The following is a 22,664-nucleotide window of genomic DNA, read 5'->3' as shown; positions in this document are numbered from 1 at the left end:
CTATCCCCTACACCCTACCCCCCCCCTCACACCCCCTCGTCCCCCTACCCTTTTTCCCCTCTCCCCTAGTCCCCATGCCTACTTACCCTCGCCCCTAGTCCCATGCCCTCGCTCCTACCCACTTTCCCCTCACCCCTCACACCCCCTACCCACCCCTCGCCCCTACCCCCTACTCACCCCTTGTCCCTACCCACCCCCTCCCTTCCCCTCGTCCCTAACCAACCTCCCCTCGCCCCTACCCACCCCATTCCACCACTCGCCCCTATCTAGACCCCCTTGCCCCTACCCACCCAGTCTCTCCCTCGCCCCTACCCTTTCCCCATCTTGCCCCTATCTAGTTCCCCCTCGCTCCTATCTAGCCCTCCCCTCCCCTCTCAGCCTCAACCAGCTTTTCCTCCACCCCACATTTCAGCTCATTAGCATGTGGCTCTCAAGCATTCACCTGGTGGCCATCCTATTGCTGTGAAGGCTTTTCGTTCTTCCATCATGATAGAGATTAACCCTATTTGTGGTGCTACTTGGGCTTATGGTCATCCCTCTTTTTGAGAAGAGTGATGTTGCAAAAAGTGTGGCAAGGTTCATCTGCAAAACTGCAAGCATGGACCAGCTCATTTTCCTGTCACTATGGTTATGGAGGATAAAGATGTGCTGGAATCAAACTGAGCTTATCTCTTTGCAGGTAGAGACTCATTCTCTTTTGCCAATTGGGATTCTTGGAGTATGCAATCATACATACTGGGTTCATGCCTATTTAAAAGCTTAAGGCGATTGCAAGCAGTGCAATGTTTTTAACTCCACTTTTGAGGTATGTGAGGTCATGAGCCTAGCACCTGCTTCAGGAAAGATGTACAGATGCAATACCTAGTGGTTTTCTTTCACAATTTTTTCAGTATTCCTCTCATCGAGACGGTGAGCGATCTTGTGGTGGGAAACCTGTAGCAGGCTACAATGTCACTTTCATAGGACACACAGTTAGTACAGTTGGTCTAGGCTAGTTCACACTGGATAGACTCTCTAGGATGGGTAGTGACACATGGTAGTAGAGATACGGACTAGTCTAGTGGACATCGTGGCCATGTCAGCACCTCCACTGAGTCTAGAGATAGACTTAGATGGCTGACATTTATGAGCCGTTGGTGGCTCTTTATGGTGGTACATGTGAGTAGTAGCTGTTGGGTTAGGATCATCATCTTCTAGCTCTATGGTCTAGCGTCGTCGTTAGGAGTAGCGAGTCTACACAACACTGCTTCACCATCCCTACACATCTAAGCCTCGACACCCCATTGTACATGTGAGTCCTGGGCTGGAGCTGAGTGTGCTGCCACGCCAGAGTCTGTATCAGTTCTTTGAGATAGTCGAGTCATATGTTGTGGTTTGCTGTTGTGTCTCTGTGAGCTTAGTTGTTGTCTATTTGTTCCTTGTTTTCAATCTATTTGAGTGAGATTGTCACGCACATTGCATTGAGGAGCACCCACTATAGAGAGCACGACACACTATCCCCGCTACAAAGATGAAGAAGATGAAGTAACAAATGACAATATGAAGATGACAACACATGTAGCCCAACGAAATGAAGATGAAGAATATGACAAGGACAACAACAAACAGTGATGATAACAAAATGAAGACAATTTTGACGAGGACATGCAGGACGACCTCTTCACATATGAATGGTTTAATGATTTTTGTACTACCTAGGACTACTAGTGAACCTACTAAGTCCCACTTGTGAACCATAGCTATTGAAGGAGAGGAGCCGGGAGCACTAGTAACATCATCGTATTTTAACATACCATTAGGAGCAGAGTTCCTAATAGCTATGCAAAAGATATCCCAAGAGGGTGGCAACGAACAAAGCAAAAAGACTGCTTTCATCTCATCATCAATGGTCATGCGATGTGCATGAATTTGGGCAAAAAGAGAATCAAAATCGTTGATATGGCTGGCAATGCTAGCTAACTCCTTCATACAAAGGTTGAAAAGTTTTCGCATCATGAAAACCTCATTGCTAGCCGTATCCTTTTTGTAAGTGTCGCATAATTTTTGCCATAAAGCATGAGCAGTCTCCCATTCTAACACTGAAAATTACACCGACTCACCAAAGGTGCAGTCTAATCATAGACCTACATAGCTCATCAAGCTCCTCCCACTGAAACCAAGTCATGTGCATATCTTCAGTTCTAGCCGCATAGGCAATAGGCAACTTTTGCTTCTTTTGGACAAGCACATCATGCATTTGGTTCTTCCAAAGCTGAAAATTAGTGCCATCAAACTTCTTTATGTCATAAATGTCACGGTCTTTGCTAGTAGACATGGTGGCAAAACTACCAAAAGATTCTGGGAAAATTTTAACAAAGTCTCCTTTGTATTTGGGACTATGACAACCAAAATATGAGACAAAATGACCAAGTATGTCACTCACAAAGCATAATAGAGGACAATGCCTCTCAAAATCACATTGTATAAAGACCAACTGAGGCGAATAAACTATGAAACTGACCATAGACCGCCAACTCACCGCCATCAAAAGCACCTATACCACTCTATACATGTCCTGTGGTGGGCGAGGCCTTGTAAGGGATGCTCTAGTTACCTGTATCACTGAAGGTATCTCCACATTTGAGAATACCCCAGCTCAAGAAAACCTCACACTATCAACCCTCAACAATGTAGGTTATGCAACAACACGTATAGCCAAGTCTCAAAAATGGCTATCATCCGGACCAGGTCTTAGAAATGGCCGGGATTGCCGTACTAGCCAAAAGATGTCTCCACAAAAGCGTACAATGGCAGTATCCACAAAGACGTACAAGTCTGTCATGATGCTCAAATAGGTGCCAAAAGCATGTGCATGTAAAGAAATATTCCTGCGGGGAGTCAAACTGCTCTCAAAAGAGCTCAAATACTATCAAAAGTGCCAACATATGCATGTACGCATAAAAAACTACTCCCACTAGAACTAGAATATTGCAATCACTGAAACCTATAGCCTATGAGTCGATGTGATGCCGTAGCCAAAGCCGAAATTGACACCGAGAAGCATAGAGAAAGCTAACCTAGCCACTCTATGTACCTGTACCTATATCTGTTTCCTGTACCTGTACGTGTAGTCGAAGAAGACAATGCCATCAAACTCCCACTCTATGTGTGTGTATGAGGCCACTCCAAAAGAGGCTACACACTTCCGAGTGAGCCGTGGGATCTCATAGATGGAAGAGACTGCAACAATGGTACTTGTAATGGCTATGGAAGCTTTGCATCACAAACTACCAAAAGAGAGCTAAAAAATGCAACTCCTAAATTGTAGCTTGAGTGAGGTTTTTGATGGCATGACTGGCTCCGAAAGAGGGGTAAAATTGCAGGACACTTGCTGGAAATGCTCTTAGAATTCTAAATTTCCCGATGCCGAAGTTGAAACCCTGTTTGCACTCTTGAAAGTGTGTGCATGCGCGAAAGCAATTTTGAGAAGCTCTGATACCAGATGAAGGAGAGGAGCCGAGAGCACAGCTGAAGAGGAAGATGAATATGCACACACACTCACCAACACACCACCATAGCCACACACATACAGGTTGGAGGGGGAGAGCCAACACACACTGTGTGCCCCCTTTCTTTCTTCTCTATGTTATGCACTAAGGCACAATACACACTCTATTTTTGTGTTAGTGGCTCCCACAAGTGTATAATTGTACACTTAGGGTTAGTAGGATTAGCATGATGGGATTAATTATGAATTAAAATAACAAGCAAGCTTACTATAACTGCAACTGAAAATAGCATTGCATTAGAGGTTGAAAATGAACTAAGTATGTGATGATCTTGTAGCCCAAGTCTAGGCTCTAAAAGCATAGAATTCATGGACCTTCTTTAATGTAGTGGTTGCACTTCATTTTATACATTCTTCATGGGTCATGGATGTATGCATGCATGTATGCCTCATGGGAGTGTATGTACATCATATCATGGAGAGAGAGGGTATTCCCATAGCACTCCATGGCTAGGGAAATCCCAACAAACTACCCCTTCAACTAGTCATGGATAATCTAAGGTGATTCATCTGGGGTTCATGATAGCACACTCATACATCATAGGTGGTTCAATTTGATTCATCACTCTATGGTTCTCAAAGGTGGCCATTTGATCATGCCTAGGTTCACTTTTAGAGTACATCATAATCATAAAATGGTGAAGATTATGGGGTGGATGCATGAATAGGTGGCCCGGTTTTAACCGGTTGAAAGTTGCTTTTGGAGGCTTAAAATTTAGGGGGTATGAAACTGGTATTATGGGCAAGAATTGTTTGAATTAAATAATCGTGTGGAGGATACAAAATCTTCAAAATCATGTGGAGGATTCAAAAACACGTGTGGAGCCCACGTCATAATGAATGTTCAGTCGAATGTTTTCATGACTGTGACTTCTCCGTATCTCTGTGCCTTTCTCCTTCTACACCTTTCTCAGCTCACTCTACAGCCCCCTGTGCATGCTGCTTATCCTTCGCTATGGATAGCAACCTAAGAAAGAGCCCAAGGAATGAAGCCTGACAGGTCTCCCCCACAAAGACCCGACATTCTCCCACGAAGGTATGTCACCTCTCTCTGTCTCTCTCTGTGTTGTGTACATCGGACATGTATGTGTAGTAGAGTATTGAGGTGTGGATACATTGAGTAATGAATAAGGATTTATTCCTTTCAGAGATAGAAGTTACAGCCTCCTCCCAAAATCAGCCACTTTGTTCACCCCAAGGATGTGGAGGTGCCATTAAAGGCATTCTGTACAACAAAGGAGGATTTTCAGAGGGAATATGGGTTAAGTCTTGAGGGGAAAGATGTTAGGAAGTTGACAGATGCAGATGTGCCCATTTCTGACTGGATGAAAGTTTTCACGTGTCTTCCAGTGAAGGAGAAAAAAGTGACGATAAAAAATCAAGGCCGGATCACTACAAGGCACTCTACCAACTCTACAAGTACCTAGGTGTACCAATCCAAACCACCAAACTAGATCTGCTCGAAGTCAAGTTTGAACGCGGATATGTTTATTTCGTATGCATAGGTCCGGTAAAGTGGGCTGAGTTTGCATCTGAGGTGGTGAAGAATGTGACCAATGAAGGTCACTTAGATAGAAAAAGAGAACAATGGAAGTTAGAGACTTCCCAAGTATCCACAGGAACCCCAAGTGGTTCTGCCATCTTCTTAGTAAATACCCCATCCGTAAGTACAACAGTCAGAAGTGGGCTTTTTGCGACTACTCAATCTGCGGTTAGTGTTGAAGTATCCACTTCCTTGCAACAACTTCTTGTTGAGGTTAGAACATCTCATGACAATGTATCAGTCGAGTGTTAGAAGGTTAAGGATTCTGTGATCAAATCTGTTGTTGATGTGCACCGTTGCAAGGGTGCCCTTGACACCATCCGAATGCACTTCCCTGACGATGCCAATGTACCAACAGGCTTGCTTGACAGCCTCCAAGAAAAATTTGACCAAGAAAAATCCACCCTACATCAGGCACAAGTATGCTTTTAACTCCATCTGATTGTAGTATAATACCTGCAAAGTACCATACGGTATGATTTTTCCTACTGGTAGGATTATATCATATTCGGTAAGGGTAGATGACCATACTGGTAGGATGTTATCATACCGGTAGGATCATACCCTACCAGTATGATTACATCCTACCGGTATGATTATATCCTACCGGTATGATTACATCTTACCGATAGGATTTAGGATATAATCCTACCGGTATGGTTACACCCGACCGGTATGGTTAGATCCGATCAGTATGATAAAATCCAACCGGTTTGATGCTATGCTTCCGGTATGATAACATCCTACCGGTATGGTTACATCCGACCGGTATGGTTAGATCCGACCAGTATGATAAAATCCAACCGGTTTGATGTTATGCTTCCGGTATAATGTTATCCTACCGGTATGATGTTACCCGATGTTATCCAGTATAATGATGTTATACTATCCAGTATAATAACATCATACTGGTGGGATACCATCATATCGGTAGGATGTAATCATACCGGTATGATAACACCATTATCATACTGGTGGGATACCATCATACCGGTAGGATGTAATCATACCGGTATGATAACACCATTATACCGATTTTCAAGCATTCATACCGATTTTATACCTATTTGACATTGTCTGATAACAGAGGTCTCTTGCCTACAGGAAGAATTATCCAAATGCTTGGAGCGTGAGGAAACCTTTGGTCTCTATGTCACGTTTGTGACAGACATGATTAGTCAACCAATGCTACTTGAAACCATAGTCTTGCCTGCACAACTTTGAGCTCCTGGACATAGTGTTTTTCTCATTGATGTGTGCAATGCTTGTGGTGTAAAAATTCATGATCACAATCGCTCAAGCCATGTTGCTCTATTGCCTTGTTCACATGCATACCATGCATTCTGCTATGCTCACTTGGTTGAGAAAGGAAAGTGCATGCTTAAGGATTGCCCCGGAGTTATTTCTACAGAAGACCAATCCCTTCTAAAGAAGAAGCCAGTTGAACCATGCCCAAAAACAGGTGAGAAAATTGTTTCAATGGGTAATCAGGGGGTTGATTTTTGTCTTCTCTGATGTTTTTTCAGAGTCAAGCTGCTTCAGAACTACTGTCGGTAAAGACACAGGGAATGATGCAGTGATGCCTGCATACAAGACACATGTGGAGGTTTTGCTTGATGAAAATGTCCCTGGTAATGCTGAGAAACCTGTTTCGGAAACAACAGAAGAAGAACAAAACTTTGAGATAAAGGAGCAGAGTACGATTGGTGTTGAAGGGAAAACCCAGAATGAGGAAGACGATGTGTTGCTATACACTGGCGTGCGGGTGACAAGATCAAAGACCCCGAGAAAACGAGGCCAACGTGGCAAGAGTAAGTTTTTTCATTGATTATGGCTCTAATAAGTGATCTTTTGTTGCACAGCTTTCTAAAGCTGATGGTCATGTAGATGTCAGGCTGGAGGGAAGTCCCGAGGAGACCCTTGCTCAACATATAAGAAAGGCAAAAAGAAAAAAAATCGAGAAGACTGGAGATGAGAAGCCTGAAATGGAGCAAAAAAGCAAGGAAGAGGAAGAGACCTAGGGACAGCCAGAAGAGGAGATGGACATAGAAGACACTAAGGAGATGCAGAATACCGGCACAAGTTTTGACCCTAAATCCAGATCCTGCAAAAGATTATAGTTTGCCCCCCCTATGTTTCTTTTTATGTAACCACTTCTGAAATTAATATAACTTTCTTTCCCATTCGACGTCTATTTCATCTTGTGCCTAATTTTTGAACATTGTGTATTTTTATTGTATGAATCCAATCTATAGATATGTCCTAATTGCATATTTAAATTTGAGTCTTGTGTAATTTTGCATCTGCAGATATGTTTTCAGTTGAAGAATGGCGCCTTGCAGATAGGTTCAAGGCTGACAAGCAGAATGGCAGGGCTGACATTCGTGCAATATGGAATTGTGTATTGTCTCCTACAGTGCTCGTGTTTCCTCTATGGTATAGACTAATTAAAAGAATCCCACTGATATGGCCAAGGCCACCACCTCCGTTGAGCGTCCAGCGTAGGGTTCTCATTTTGGACCTTAATGGATTACTGCTCAAGAAATTTTATGGAAAATATGGTGAAGAATTTCCCTACTGGCCAAAAATGCGGTATGTTGTTGAAGGGGATACACAGTTTTGGGTAAGGCCCGATGCAAAAGTGTTTTTGAATTTTTGTTTCAGATGGTTCGAAGTGTTTATATGGAGCTGTTGCGAGTTTGAGAAGCTCAAACGCACGCTAGCGACAGTGTTCCTTGACCACCACAAAAGATTCAATAGAGTGGTAAGTCAGGCGTAGTGCACAAGGGCCCCTTTTAAATTGGGCGCGACAGATAAACCGGTGTTCCACAAGAATCTCAAAAATTTTCCTGACCTACCACCTGACACACTTATCTTTGATGATTCTAGATATAAGCTAATGTTTAATCCATTGGGGTCATTTCTTGTTTTTCCCAAGCTAGAAAAGCAGTCTAAATTAGTGCGCGCCTGTTTTCTGTCAACCACTGTCATAAACTGGCTGGCACACTGGTTGTACTCTAAGGATAGAATTGAGTATACAAAGAGGACTATAATTTGCGTAGACAGACAACCTGACGACACCTATGTGCGTCGTTTTTATTAGAAATGGCGGACTGACTTTTTCAAGAAGAAAGGAACAGATTTTTTTAATTAAAAAAAAGCTTCATAAAGTTTGTGAAGTGGGCGACTTTTGTCGATGTATTTTTTTGTCGATGGATGTATATGGAGAATTACTCAGCCTTCTTGTCAATCAATGTAATAGAATTCATGTATAATACATTTACAAGCAAGTTGCACGGAAATACGTTGTATTCTATATTTGAAGTATCTTGCAAATAAAAAAGGAGGGAGGGAGAGAGAGAGAGAGAGAGAGAGAGAGAGAGAGAGAGAGAGAGAGAGAGAGAGAGAGAGAGAGAGAGAGAGAGAGTGATACCGGTATGATACTGGGCAGTTGACTGATATGATACCGGTATGATACTGAGAAGTGTGAGAGAGAGAGAGAGAGAGAAAGAGAGAGATTCGGATATTGAGAAGTGACTTGTATGATACCGGTATGATTCTTTGAAGTGACTGGTATGATACTGGTATGATATTGAGAAGTGACAGAGAGAGAGAGAGAGAGAGAGAGAGAGAGAGAGAGAGAGAGAGAGAGAGAGTGAGAGTCTTATACTGAGAAGTGACTGGTATGATACTGGTATGATACTATGAAGTGACTGATATGATACCGGTATGATACTGAGGAGTGACCGGTATGATACTGAGAAGTGACACACACACACACACACACACACACACACACACACACACACACACACACAGAGAGAGAGAGAGAGAGAGAGAGAGAGAGAGAGAGAGAGAGAGAGAGAGAGAGAGAGGACTTGTATGATACCGCTATGATACTGAAGAGTGACTGGTATGATACTGAGAAGTGACAAAGACAAAGAGAGACATGTGGCAGCAAGAAAACACTTCAATGGCTGTAGCCATCGCCCTATCTAGGTGGGGTGTTGTCTCTGTTGCAGAGAGAGAGAGAGAGAGAGAGAGAGAGAGAGAGAGAGAGAGAGAGAGAGAGAGAGAGAGAGAGAGAGAGAGAGGGACTTGTATGATACCGGTATCATACTGAGGAGTGACTGGTATGATACCGGTATGATACTGAGAAGTGACTGGTATGATACTGAGAAGTGACAGAGAGAGAGAGAGAGAGAAAGAGAGAGAGGGAGAGAGAGAGAGAGAGAGAGAGAGAGAGAGAGAGAGAGAGAGAGAGAGAGAGAGGGACTTGTATGATACCGGTATCATACTGAGGAGTGACTGGTATGATACCGGTATGATACTGAGAAGTGACTGGTATGATACTGAGAAGTGACAGAGAGAGAGAGAGAGAGAAAGAGAGAGAGGGACTTGTATAATACCGGTATCATACTTAGGAGTGACTGGTATGATATCGGTATGATACTGAGAAGTGACACAGAGAGAGAGAGAGAGAGAGAGAGAGAGAGAGAGGGAATGTATGATATTGGTATGATACTGGGAAATGACTGGTATGATACCGGTATCATACCGGTATCATACTGAGAAGTGACTGGTATGATACCGGTATGATACTGAGAAGTGACTGGTATGATACCGAAATGATACTGAGAAGTGACAAAGAGAGAGAGAGAGAGAGAGAGAGAGAGAGAGAGAGAGAGAGAGAGAGAGAGAGAGAGAGAGAGAGAGAGAGAGAGAGGGAGACAGTTCAGTTTACAGTTAAAGGCAGATATACACAAAATTATGAATTAAGCATTTCTTAAGATGGTTACAGCTCAAAAGGCATACTATTGTAGATAGACTCACTGACATCAAGTGATATTGTATATAGTTTTGAGTTGCTGGGATGGGGTATCATGGGGATTTTGATTGCCCGAACAAGATGTGACTATATGAACACCTCTGGCTTTTTGTCCAAAAGCTCGTAGGTCTGCTCATTTATCATACGATAGTAAAACCCTTTGATAGCATATGATCCTCGCCCAATGATATTACCCCAGTCATCTTCAACGTCTGAATGAAACTTCTGAATAGCTGCAGCGCATTTCACTATATAGAAATCCACTTTTTCTTCATTGTCATTTGGTGCAGGAACATCAAAATTATCACCAACAATAAGAGCTTGACTGAGGGTGTCATAGTGTCCTTCATACGCTGCATCCTCATTTATTTCGTCGTCATCGTCTTCCCCTTCTTCTATAGGCTCCAAAATAAGGTATGTCCAGAAAGGAACGTGTGACTTGCTCACACATCTCCTCCACTTTTCCTGTTTACATGCACTACAGAAACAAGACAGTGAACGTGTTCTCAAAGCAGTTGTATCATGCTCTAAATATGCAGAAACAGAGTGCATTGAGCAGGTATTTTTTACAGCCTTCACATCCCAATTTTTTCCCCTTTCGACATCCCCCAATTCAATCACCCAAAAAATCCTGCTTACATAACGGGCCTGGGATGCATAGGTGGTTGTAGCACCATCTGACAAGGTCCGTCTCAATAATGCCACAACATCTGCAGCACAGTCTATCTTTGGGCAGTTTGGCTGCAATTGGTATTGAGTTAAAGACCTTTTTATCACTGCTCCCGCACCGCCGTGTTCTCCCTTACCATGGCCGGATCCAAAAAATTTCCAAGACATTTTCCATCCTGTAAAAACACTGTATCTGCATTTTATTCAATGGATAGAAGAAGATTAATATACTCTTGGCACGATAAAATTACCAAAAAAAACACGTATTATAATATTACTGATGTTAGAAAAGCATTTTATTACAACTTTAATGCCAATATTATAGGTCTCTATATTAAAACCACCTTCATATAATTTTTGTTAGAACATGGTATACCTGGCAAGGAAATAGAATGGTCTTCTTGCTTTGAATTGTGAAGCTGCTCCATCCGACCATACCCAATGACGCCTTATGTGTAGACCAAATTGCTTTAGCCATTCCGCATGTTTCAGAAAACAGTGTTGAACAAAATGTGTGTCATGTTGCTTGTCATCTGAAATGAAGAAGTGAATTGTCTTGCGGATGTCACCTGCATAATATAAAAATAAAAAATTATTGAAGGCTTAATACAAAAGAAATAATACTGATCTAGGGTGACATCGTTACCTGCAATTCGGAAATATGTTATGTGCATAAAAATAGTTACATGATTTGAATACCAGTGTATGGACTGAATCTCATTTTGTTCTTTGAAACTATAATTTTCAGCAAAGTCAACAACTGACACAAAAACATCTTCTGGAAAGCTTTGTATACATTCCTTATATTGTTCTGCTTGCCATCTATACACAAAATTATGCATTATGTATTTCTTAAGATGGTCTTTGAACATGATCGAGAGATCCTGGCATGATATTTCCTTATGCGACAAGACTTTCCTTTTCTTCTTCAAACCGTCACGCGCAGTTCCTACTTCTAGGTCCTCAAAAATCTTCACCACAATCTTTTTAGCAATAAATGCAGCCTCTGCAGCACAAAAGTCTAACTTATCCAGGCCACACCTTTTACATTGACCACTCAAGCAGGCAAGGGCATGGAAGGTGGACGTATCTGATTCTGGACACAGTATAGAGTCCAATAAGGCTGTTACACTCTTGATAGGGTTTATTGGTGCCTTGCATCCACCATTGTCTTTGCATATGTTGCATTGACATTGGCAAGCTTTTCCATGCAGACCGAATACAGAACTTCGCATGTGATTTATGGCATCCTTTAGGAAGGACATTTGAACATGTGAAATGCAGCAGAAAGTATATCGGTCTCTCAATTTCTGCACAAAATATGGCTTCATGTACTCAAACGCCCGCTGCTTATTACAATTTCAGGTTATTGTTCTTTGAAGTTGAGAAAGAGCTCCACCTACAATGAAAGACATATATGGTTAAAGAACATTGAAGAAAACTACATGTTTTTATTATCTTTGAAGAAAACTGTTACATTACTATAAACCAGTATTTTAATTTCAAACAGTATGTTTTTTCACTTAATTGGTTAGGCAAACCAGCACATATGAACACATGTCCTTGGTACGTACCAGTGGTATGTAAGTGTCAACCAGTTCAAATGTTCTTACTGCTGATGTACACCAGTCTTTTCATTTAAAACCGGTATGTTATTTACCTAACCAGTACATGTGAGCACTTAATCACAATGTATACCAGTGAGAAATAAGTGTTAAAAAAAATGAACACATGCCCTTGGTACGTACCAGTGGCATATAAGTGTCAACCAGTTCAAATGTTCTTACTGCTGATGTAAACCAGTCTTTTCATTTAAAACCGGTATGTTATTTACCTAACCAGTACATGTGAGCACTTAACCATGATGTCTACCAGTGAAAAATAAGTGTTAAAAAAATGAACACATATCCTTGGTACGTACCAGTGGTATATAAGTGTCAACCAGTTCAAATGTTCTGACTCCTGATGTAAACCAGTCTTTTCATTTAAAACCGGTATGTTATTTACCTAACCAGTACATGTGAGCACTTAACCACGATGTATACCAGTGAGAAATAAGTGTTAGAAAAAATGAACACATGTCCTTGGTACCTACCAGTGGTATATAAGTGTCAACCAGTTCAAATGTTCTTACTGCTGATGTAAACCAGTCTTTTCATTTAAAACCACTATGTTATTTACCTAACCAGTACATGTGAGCGTGAACACATGTCCTTGGTACATACCAGTGGTATATAAGTGTCAACCAATTCAAATGTTCTGACTGCTGATGTAAACCAGTCTTTTCATTTATAACCGGTATGTTATTTACCTAACCAGTACATGTGAGCACTTAATCACGATGTATACCAGTGAGAAATAAGTGTTAAAAAAAATTTAATGGATATGTAAACCAATATTTTCCTTTCAAACAGATATGTTTTTTACCTATCTGACATGACAAACAGTACATGTGAACACTTGACCAGTACATGTGAACACTTAACCACGATGTATACCAGTGAGAAATAAGTGTTAAAATATTTTTACTGGTTATGTTAACCAATTTTTTACCTAACCAGTTTATACATATCATACGCATGTGAAAGTATGCATCTGCAAACGTATGTTTCAGCAAACATACGCGTATGATAAAAACGAGGAATCCCAAACCCCGAGCAAGTTTTTCCGAGCAATCCCTAAACCGACAAAAACAAGGAGAAAAATACATCAGAAATTGCAAAGCAGTGAGGGTTGTAGAAATCAATTAAACATGCTTCATCGCATCCCTCACAAAAAGCTTGGTTGCTCATACACAAAGACACACATATGTAGAGACACAACTGCTAATTTTATTAGTGTGTTTGAGTACATTATAACTATTTGCACATGCCCATTTTGAGCAGCGAACACTTAGGCAATTAGTATTGACTTACAATGTCCCCCTCAAAACCAATTTTGGTTTGAAAGAGAGATATGCATGTGCCTAAGTACGCCTAGAGAATACACATACGTTCTTTTTTTTGGTTGTCTGAAGACGACTGTGCAATGCAGAAAATTAGTAGAGATACAAAGTCAATGTAGAGGCTATCAAAGGTCCATGAGATACTTACGCCACACACAAAATATGTGAGCATTTATGGTGCTTCAAGTTATTGCAGCATGCACTCTAGCCCTTGTAAGAATTCTAAAATTAGCCAATATTTGCAATGCTTTAGCCAAGCAAACAGTCATGCTTGCACGTTGACGGGTGATAACAAGTTGTGAAACTTTATTTTAAAAGTTTTTTGGTGTTGAGTGAGTACACTCAGCATATATTGCCGATTGAACATGCTAAAGAGAAGGACCCTATTAAATGCACGCTTCGAGTGCTTTCCTTGCTTGCATTGTAGCTACTGCAAGGTCTCGACATGATGAGGCTCTTAAACCTCAAGTGGAGACCAGACCAGAAGTAGATCTTTGTAAAAAGGTAGAACTAAAAAAGCCCAATCATGCTAGAGAGAGAGAGAGAGAGAGAGAAAGATCAGAGAGGATAAACATAGTGGGGTTTAGTAAGTGTTATGTTTTATATCCATGATTGGAAAAACATTGCCAACGAGGCTGGTGGAATACACGACAACCAAGTTGAGAACGCTATCGATGGCATTTTGGATGACATAGACGATGCCTAGGATGATAGTGAAGGTGCCGGACACCCTGTCGATGATGTCATTGACAAGAGTGACCACCTCGCCCAATTCTTGAGCAACGGCCACATTCACAATATTCTGCCCAGTGGGGCCACCACGATGAGGTGAGCGTTGGGCAACTGAATCATCACGGACAGCATGGCCTAGTTTTGGAAGGTGGCTGTGTCAGGGGCATTGGCCAGTTAGGGCTCCGCGTTATGAACATCCCTAGAACAACCAGCAACAACGTCCCATTGGCAAAATCAATGGCGAGGGCCATGACAAGCTTCGAGGTCTCAGCAGATGGAGGCTACTAGGCCATAGTGTACCAAATCTTGTAAATCCAAGTATCGACGGCGTAATAGTAGATAACACATTTTGCTACACTAAATAGGTGTAAAGCATGTCATCATTCTCAAGCCTCATGTACTGCCAGACACCTGATCGCTCCACGGATGCATTAATGCCTGGTTCTCTACTACATGAGCCTAGATATAGGCACCAGTATCATCACCATCCAGCTTCCTAGAGTTGATGATGTAGTAATTAGGATATGGATATAGGCACCAGCTAGCATCGAATACATCAAATGAGCCATGGTGTAGTAATTAGGAGAGCCCTCGCTAACTTTATCTCTCGCCAGTGGGAGGGACCAGTACGGCAGTAGTGACAACCGCTGCGGATCGGTTACACTAACATAGAGTACTAGACCCCCCTTCTCCATTGAGGCTGTACTATAGAGGGAGCTACTGCTTACGGCCAGTTGAGTTGGCCGGTGACGAACCTGCCGGCAAACGCTTTCCTTCCACCAGCATATCTGTAGAACTTTGCCACAATACCATGTTGGACCTGTTTGGAGAGTCGTAAATAACAAGAATGATAGTATCCAACGTCTCCATCATGCGAGCATTCCTAATCACTCCACCGCTTTTGAGTTGCAACTCCACAGTTTTCCTGTCACAGCGCCTGAGTTGAGCTCCAATGGCTACAAGGAGAGAGACATGCTCGAGTTTAAACTTCGAAAAGGGATGTGAGAATTGGCAACCAAGATAGGACTAGTTGCAAGGCCGTTATCAGTATAATTGACCATGATATAGCAACTCCGTCTCCTTGTTTGAGAGGAAGCTATATAGCTCTGGGAGGCTACGTTAATGTCGAGGGCGCTACCCAGGAAACCGACAGAGAAAGCCACATAAATTAAACTGTCTGTATAATCATTTTGATGACCATCACCGTCCTCGAAGTACGTAGAGGCCAAGCGAGAAACCGGCTTTAAATACTCTGTGTGTGTGTGTGTGTGTGTGTGTGTGTGTGTGTGTGTCATGTAGGAGCGCACATTGACGTGCGCTCCTACATCACACACACACACACACACACACACACACACAGACTGTGTGTGTCATGTAGGAGTGCACATTGACGTGCGCTCCTACACGACACAACGAGTGAGAGAGAGAGAGAGAGCCGATGGAAGTAGCAAGCAGTCCCAATCAGAGAAAGCGTACGCAGCCCTGATGTGGGCGATGGCCACCCGTTTTAATGCTTGTGTTGTGGACACACACTAGCTGCGCCGTGGGCAATCGGTTTCTCGTTGCACCGTCTTCTGGGGTTTCTCATTGCATGTGTCCACAACTTTCTCTGGCAGCAGCGACGATGTCATGTGTGGGCGGCAGCAAGTGCCATTTGCAGCAGAGGTGGCAGAGGGTGAGATGAACAGGAAGTAGAGGGTGAGATGAAGGAGCGTACGTTGACGTGCGCTCCTACATGAGAGAGAGAGAGAGAGAGAGAGAGAGAGAGAGAGAGAGAGAGAGAGAGAGAGAGAGAGAGAGAGAGAGAGAGAGAGAGAGAGAGAGAGAGAGAGAGAGAGAGAGAGAGAGAGAGACTGTGTGTGTCATGTAGGAGTGCACATTGACGTGCGCTCCTACATGACACAACGAGAGAGAAAGAGAGGGAGCTGATGGAAGTAGCAAGCAGTCCAAATATTTAGAGAAAGCGTACGCAGCCTTGATGTGGGCGATGGCCACCCGTTTTTATGCTTGTGTTGTGGACGCACACCAGCTGCGCCGTGGGCTGTCGATTTCTTGTTGCGCCGTCTCCTTGGGTTTCTCGTTTCGTGCATCCATAGTTTTCTCAGGCAGCAGCGATGTTGTCATGTGTGGGCAGTAGCAAGTGCCACTTGCAGCAGAGGCGGCAGATGAAGAGGCGGCAGAGTCTCTCTCTCTCTCTCTCTCTCTCTCTCTCTCTCTCTCTCTCTCTCTCTCTCTCTCATGTAGGAGCGCACGTCAACGTGCGCTCCTACATGAGAGAGAGAGAGTCATGTAGGAGTGCACGTTGACGTGCGCTCATACATGACACAACGAGAGGGAGAGAGAGAGAGGGAGAGAGAGAGGGAGAGAGAAGGAAAAGAGGAATCATCTTGTGAGCTTCGCGGGGCAGCTGAGGCCTCAACAATGAGAAAGCATACGATCTCATTTGATTCGAGAGTGCATGAGAAGTGTAGAAATGATTGGGTCAAGCTCGGATTCTGCTTGTCATTTCATGGACTGCGGCCGGGATCGATGCTTGCACCCAAACACAACAATGAACCTATTCATACACTCAGAGTTCTGCATGCAACCTCCTGGGGATAGCCCAACAAGGAGTTCCATCTTCGACTCGCTCATCGGAGGATGCATCCTGGTGCTTTTTGATCCATACTCGGCTTACTATCAGTATCCTTGGCATCTCCCAAGTAAGCCAGAATCATATTCAGTCTATATACCAGTTGAAGGTGTGAGAAATGGAAAGGTGAATGTGATCGATGAGCTGAGGAAAATCCCTGTGAGCATGCGGCGGAAGATGCGGCGCCGAATCATCTATGACATCATGCCAGGGCTAGTGTATGCGAGGCCGGAGGCCAGGCTCAAGAAAATAGATGATGCATTCTTAGTGTCTCTCAGAGGTCTTTTTGCAAGGGCATCAGAGAGGCTCATGAGGAAAGGTCAAATACTGAAGGCTTTACTCTGCGACATGCCAATGAAGACGGCTACCGTGAAAATGGAATTGACACTCACCACTTTGTCCAGGGCCTGCAAGGTGGATGCCCACCACCTCAGCGCCCACGTCCTCCTTGGACTCCTCTCTCTCTCTCTCTCTCTCTCTCTCTCTCTCTCTCTCTCTCTCTCTCTCTCTCTCTCTCTCTCTCTCTCTCTCTCTGTGTGTGTGTGTGTGTGTGTGTGTGTGTGTGTGTGTGTGTGTGTGTAGGAGTGCACATCGACGTGCGCTCCTACACATAGCGAGAGAGAGAGAGAGAGCCTCGAATTAATACGTTGATTCCCCCCATGCGTTCTGAAGGCCTGAGAATGTTTTGCATTCACATAGGCTAGTACGTCAAGCAAATGCATGACACTTTTCATTCAATAGCAAAATGAGCGCTAGCTATCGCCTCTAAACACACTGATGAACGTGAGAAATGCAAGGTGTAGAACCGGAAGACCAACAGATGATGCCGGTAGCGGTTTTCATCAAACGCCTGTGTAGGTAGCGATACTTCTGTGGATGGCGTTTTGGAACTTTTCGTGAGTTTCAAGTGTTTCTTTTTTAAAATGAAATGAAATGTTATATTAACGTCTTCAAAAGGCCAAAGTGACCTATGAGACCAAAAAGTTACAATGTGGTGAATCTGATACAAAGTCAGAGTAACAAAATAACAAAATAGAAATACTACACTATGGAATCCTAAACTGCTAGGTGTGAACTAAGCACTAGCTGGAATAGCTAAATCACAAGAGATCCAACATCGATCACACTGGCAGATCTCATCAACCTCCTCCATGGTCAGTAGTCTGATTGGGCGTCGTGCATGTCTGGCCAAAGTGATCTGAATCCTCTGATGCAGCCTCCATCAATGCTGTGTAGTTCTCCGCAGGCGTGTTTGGATCTCCCTAGCTCGGTCGCTCGGTCAATCAGTGTGCCTCTGGTGTGAGGCGGCGAGCTCTACTGTGGTAGTAGCTCCTCCGGGTGTCAATTGTCTGCTCTAAAGAAGTCTGTGATCTATCTCTAAGGCTGGCTAGTCTCTCCTCTTATCACGCTCTCTCTGTGTCTGCATAGCTCGAGCAAAAACAAACCCAAGCATCTCTGATCCTCTTACTGCATGACTCTAGAGAGTGGTCCAAAGCCTTCTCTGAACAAGCAGTGGAAGCGGCCTCATATCTCGTAGTAGACGGGGCAGTGGCATGTGTAGTGCAACTGTGTTTCATGCTCCATGTCACACAGGGGGCATGTATTGGCCTCTAATCGTACTCCGTTGTATCTCCCAGTCTCGATCCGCAGTTGGTGTGAAGATGTGCGTATCTGACCAATAGCACATCGTATCCCATGAGACAAGTGGGTGTCCATTTATCTGAGAGAGAGAGAGAGAGAGAGAGAGAGAGAGAGAGAGACTCTCTTTAGAGAGCCCCCTTCTCGCTCTCTCTCTCTCTCTCTCTCTCTCTCTCTCTCTAGTAGCAGCCTACTACGGAGAGAGAGAGAGAGAGAGAGAGAGAGAGAGAGAGAGAGAGAGAGAGAGAGAGAGATGTGTGTGTGTGTGTGTGAGAGAGTTGTGAGAGAGAGAGAGAGGGGGCAGTCGCCTCACCCCCCCTCTCACTCCCTCTCACTAGTAGCGGCCTACTATAGAGAGAGAGAGAGAGAGAGAGAGAGAGAGAGAGAGAGAGGAGAGAGAGGGCAGTTGCCCCCCCCTCTCTCTCTCTAGAGAGGGGTGGGGCGACTGCCCTCTGTGTGTGTGTGTGTGTGTGTGTGTGTGTGTGTGTGTGTGTGTAGTAGGCCGCTACTAGAGAGAGAGAGATAGAGAGAGAGGGGGGAGGGGGCAGCTACCCTCTCTCTCTCTCTCTCTGTAGTAGGCTGCAATACTAGAGAGAGAGAGGGGGGGAGGGGGGGGGCTTTCTAAAGAGAGTCTCTCTCACCCTCTTTCGTTGTGTGTAGGACGCACACATTCTACAAACAACGAGAGAGAGAGAGAGAGAGAGAGAGAGAGAGAGAGAGAGAGAGAGAGAGAGAGAGAGACTCTCTTTAGAGAGCACCCCCTCTCTCTCTCTACCTTTGTACACTAGGCCTACCTATACGCACACTGGCCCACCACCTATGCTTGCCCTTGCCTACCTCCGCCTTGCAGAGTCACCCTTGATGCCCACCTATTTTGCTTGCATAGCCTGCTCTAAGGTTGTCACACCTCCCCCCCCCCCCCAACTCACTCATGCACACTGGTACGTCCTCCGCATATATTGCTCCCACCCTTTATCACACTCACTGCCATTTGAGTTTGAGAAGGGGTTTAAGTTCAATAGCTCTCTCTCGAGTATTATGCCACCTTCAATGACAATTATAGCCAGACATGTTGATGTAGATGGGTTCTATCTTTGGTATATCATTTAAGTGTTCAATGCAGCTTCAGACATCTGTGTCACCTATAAATGTGGCTAGTACCCCTTCCTTAGTCTTTTTAGATATCATCACTTTTGAGTGAAAAGGTGTGTTGCACTCGTAGAAGATTGTTGTTATGGGTAGACTGAACTTGTGTCTTAGATGGCATGAGATGGGGCACTTGGTGAGGGATTTCCCTAGAGAGAGACAGCAGAGATGACTAACTGGTCGGAGGAGGAGACAATCCTCATAGACACACTAGAGTTCTACACAACAACAAGACTTCATGGAGAGTGACCAATAGCAAAGTGCTCAATAAGAGCACAATGTTGAGTAGACATAGCGAGAGAGAAAGAGATTGGCAGGTAGATAGGGACAAGCACGGCCTATCCTTGTTTACAAAAGGGTATTGAAACAAAGATTTCCAGAGGCAGAGCAACCCCCAGACAGACTCCAGAGGAGAGGCTACTAGATTAGAATCAAGAGTAGGTATCAAGGCCATTGCTGACAGAATGATAGAGGAGGACCAAAAACTGATGGCAGTTCGGTAGGAGCCTTTGTTGCTATGGGGGGGCAAGGAAGTGACTCTTTGCAATTTGCAGAGGATTTTGACTATTAAGCTGGCTTTGCATCTCTAACAATTGTCCCGGTATTTGAGATCTTGCTGGCATAAGTTTTTTGTGGTTGACCCATGGAGATCTCTAGGTATATATTTGAGAAGTGCGCCACTATGTGTGGAACAACCACATATTCCTTGGTCTAGAGAGAGCTCCCATTATCAATATTTAGGGTATAGGTCTTACATGATAATTCCTTTTGGAAAAGGGAAGCTATCTATGATATCGTATTGGAGCAGACAATGGTTGAGGCCAATTACTTTATGGATGGAAAAAAATTTGCAAGTAAATTTGAGAGCCAATTTAGAGAGGCTTTAGGGTAGTTGGTTTGGTCAGAGAGATGTGCATCTTGGTACATTGATCCCTTGGCCATTAAGGTGGACAGCCAGTGGGTCCCCTTGCCTCTCTTACGGTTTGGTTGTGCCTTAGATCCACATCCTTTTTCGGGATACATCATCAAGAAATGTTAGAGTGGATGAAAATGATTTTGGAGGCACGGCCTAGGGTTTTCACAGTTCCATTGGCTTTTGTGCGCTGCTATAAGAGGTTTTTATAGCGGATGCTTTATATCATTCAAATAACTAGTGTTAGGAAATAAGACGTAGCTAAATAGATAATTGAGTAGATTACTTAATGGAGAGAGACAGATTTATATACACAAGATTATAGAGTAGAGAGAGAGAGAGAGAAAGAGAGAGAGTACACACGATATACGTGGTTCACCCAATGTGGGCTACGTCCACGGGAAAGCAGCCACTCAATGGCTTTAGTACTTCAAAACAAGAAGTAGTTTACAAAGGGATTATACCCTTAATGGAGCTCCCGCCTTGCTTCACTCTCACCACCTCACACTCACCTTGTTGCATCAACTTCACACTATGAAATGTGTGTAGAAATGGCCTCCTTTTATAGGCCAAAAGGGCTACCCTCTCTTATGAGAGACAGCCATGTGTAACCGCCCTTGTGCGAATAAGTCCAAATCGGACCCTCCAATCTGCCCATGTGTGGCCGCCCTTGAGAAGACAAGTCCGCTTTTGAATTCGGCCATCGGCCACCGGCCATTGACTTCCGACCACCAGCCACCGGCCATTGACTTTCGACTACCGGCCATCGGCCATTGACTACTGGCCACCGACCAACCGACCGGTTGTTTTCCGACCACTTTCCGGCCGCCGTCCGGCCATAATATTCCGGCAAAAAAGAATATTCCGGCGAAGAAAAGTCTCGAGGGCCTCCGCCTCCGAGGCCTTTAAAGTTGCCCCTGATTCTTGTCCGTGAAAAATTTTGGTTTCCGGTGAGTGATTTTCCTTCACGCACGATGGCTTCTCCTCATAATGGGGGCCTTACAAATGTGCGCTTTTACCACAGAAAATTACAAGGGTAAATCAGGCTCCATACTTAACAATCTCCCACTTGGAGACTGATCTCCAAACCAAACCTGTGACTGCTTTCCATTCTGGCTTCTTATCCTTGAATGTCGATTGAAGATGAGCAAAAGCTCAACTTCTCCTTGTTGACCACCTTTGTAAACATGTCTGCAGGATTTTCACTTGTATGCACCTTTCCTAGCTTTAGTTGTCCCTCTTCCAAAAGAGTGCGTATGAAGTGATATCTCACCTCAATGTGCTTTGTCCTTGAATGAAAGGCTGAGTTCTTCGCAAGATGGATAGCGCTTTGGCTGTCACTGTACAAGACACAATTGTCTTGTTTGAATCCAAGCTCTTCTAAGAATCTGTGAAGCCACAGAATTTCTTTGCTTGCCTCCGTCATTGCTACATACTCTGCTTCCGTGGTAGAAAGTGAAACCACTTTCTGCAGCTTTGAAGCCCAGCTTACTGCTGTGCCTCCAACCGTGAACACATAGCCAGTAGTGCTCCTTCGAGTATCTTTGTCACCTGCCATATCTGCATCAGCATACCCTTCTAGAAAAATATCAGTTCCTCCAAAATACAAAGCATTTGTTGTTGTCCCTTTTAGATACCTAAGTATCCACTTCACAGCTTGCCAATGCTCTTTACCTGGGTTGTCCATGAACCTACTCACAACTCCCACTGCATGTGCAATGTCTGGCCTTGTCCAGACCATAGCATACATTAGAGAACCTACCGCTGCAGCATATGGAACTTTAGACATATAGGCTATCTCCTCTTGTGTCTTTGGACACATATCCTTCGTTAGTTTAAAATGACCAGCCAAAGGTGTAGAAACTGGTTTTGCATTTTGCATTGCAAACCTTTCTAGTACCTTCTTGATGTAATCTTCTTGAGATAGCTTTATTGTCTTCTTCGTCCTGTCCCTTGATATTTTCATACCAAGTATCCTCTTTGCAGCACCTAAATCTTTCATTGAAAAAGATTTGGACAGCTCCTCTTTTAGGTCTTTGATGTCCTGCATGTTAGCACTTGCAATCAACATG

The 22,664-nt window shown here is 43.8% G+C and overlaps 1 pseudogene; it reads left to right on the top strand.

The window, feature by feature from the left end:
- The first annotated feature begins 5,936 nt into the window (after positions 1–5,936).
- On the top strand, positions 5,937–19,734 carry LOC147438491 (putative xyloglucan galactosyltransferase GT12; annotated as a pseudogene).
- The last annotated feature ends 2,930 nt before the right edge of the window (positions 19,735–22,664 follow it).

Source organism: Adiantum capillus-veneris, chromosome 16, assembly GCF_014529385.1.
Source record: "Adiantum capillus-veneris isolate H3 chromosome 16, ASM1452938v2, whole genome shotgun sequence".
Lineage (NCBI taxonomy): Eukaryota > Viridiplantae > Streptophyta > Polypodiopsida > Polypodiales > Pteridaceae > Adiantum > Adiantum capillus-veneris.
This window is presented reverse-complemented; position numbering and strand designations above follow the sequence as displayed.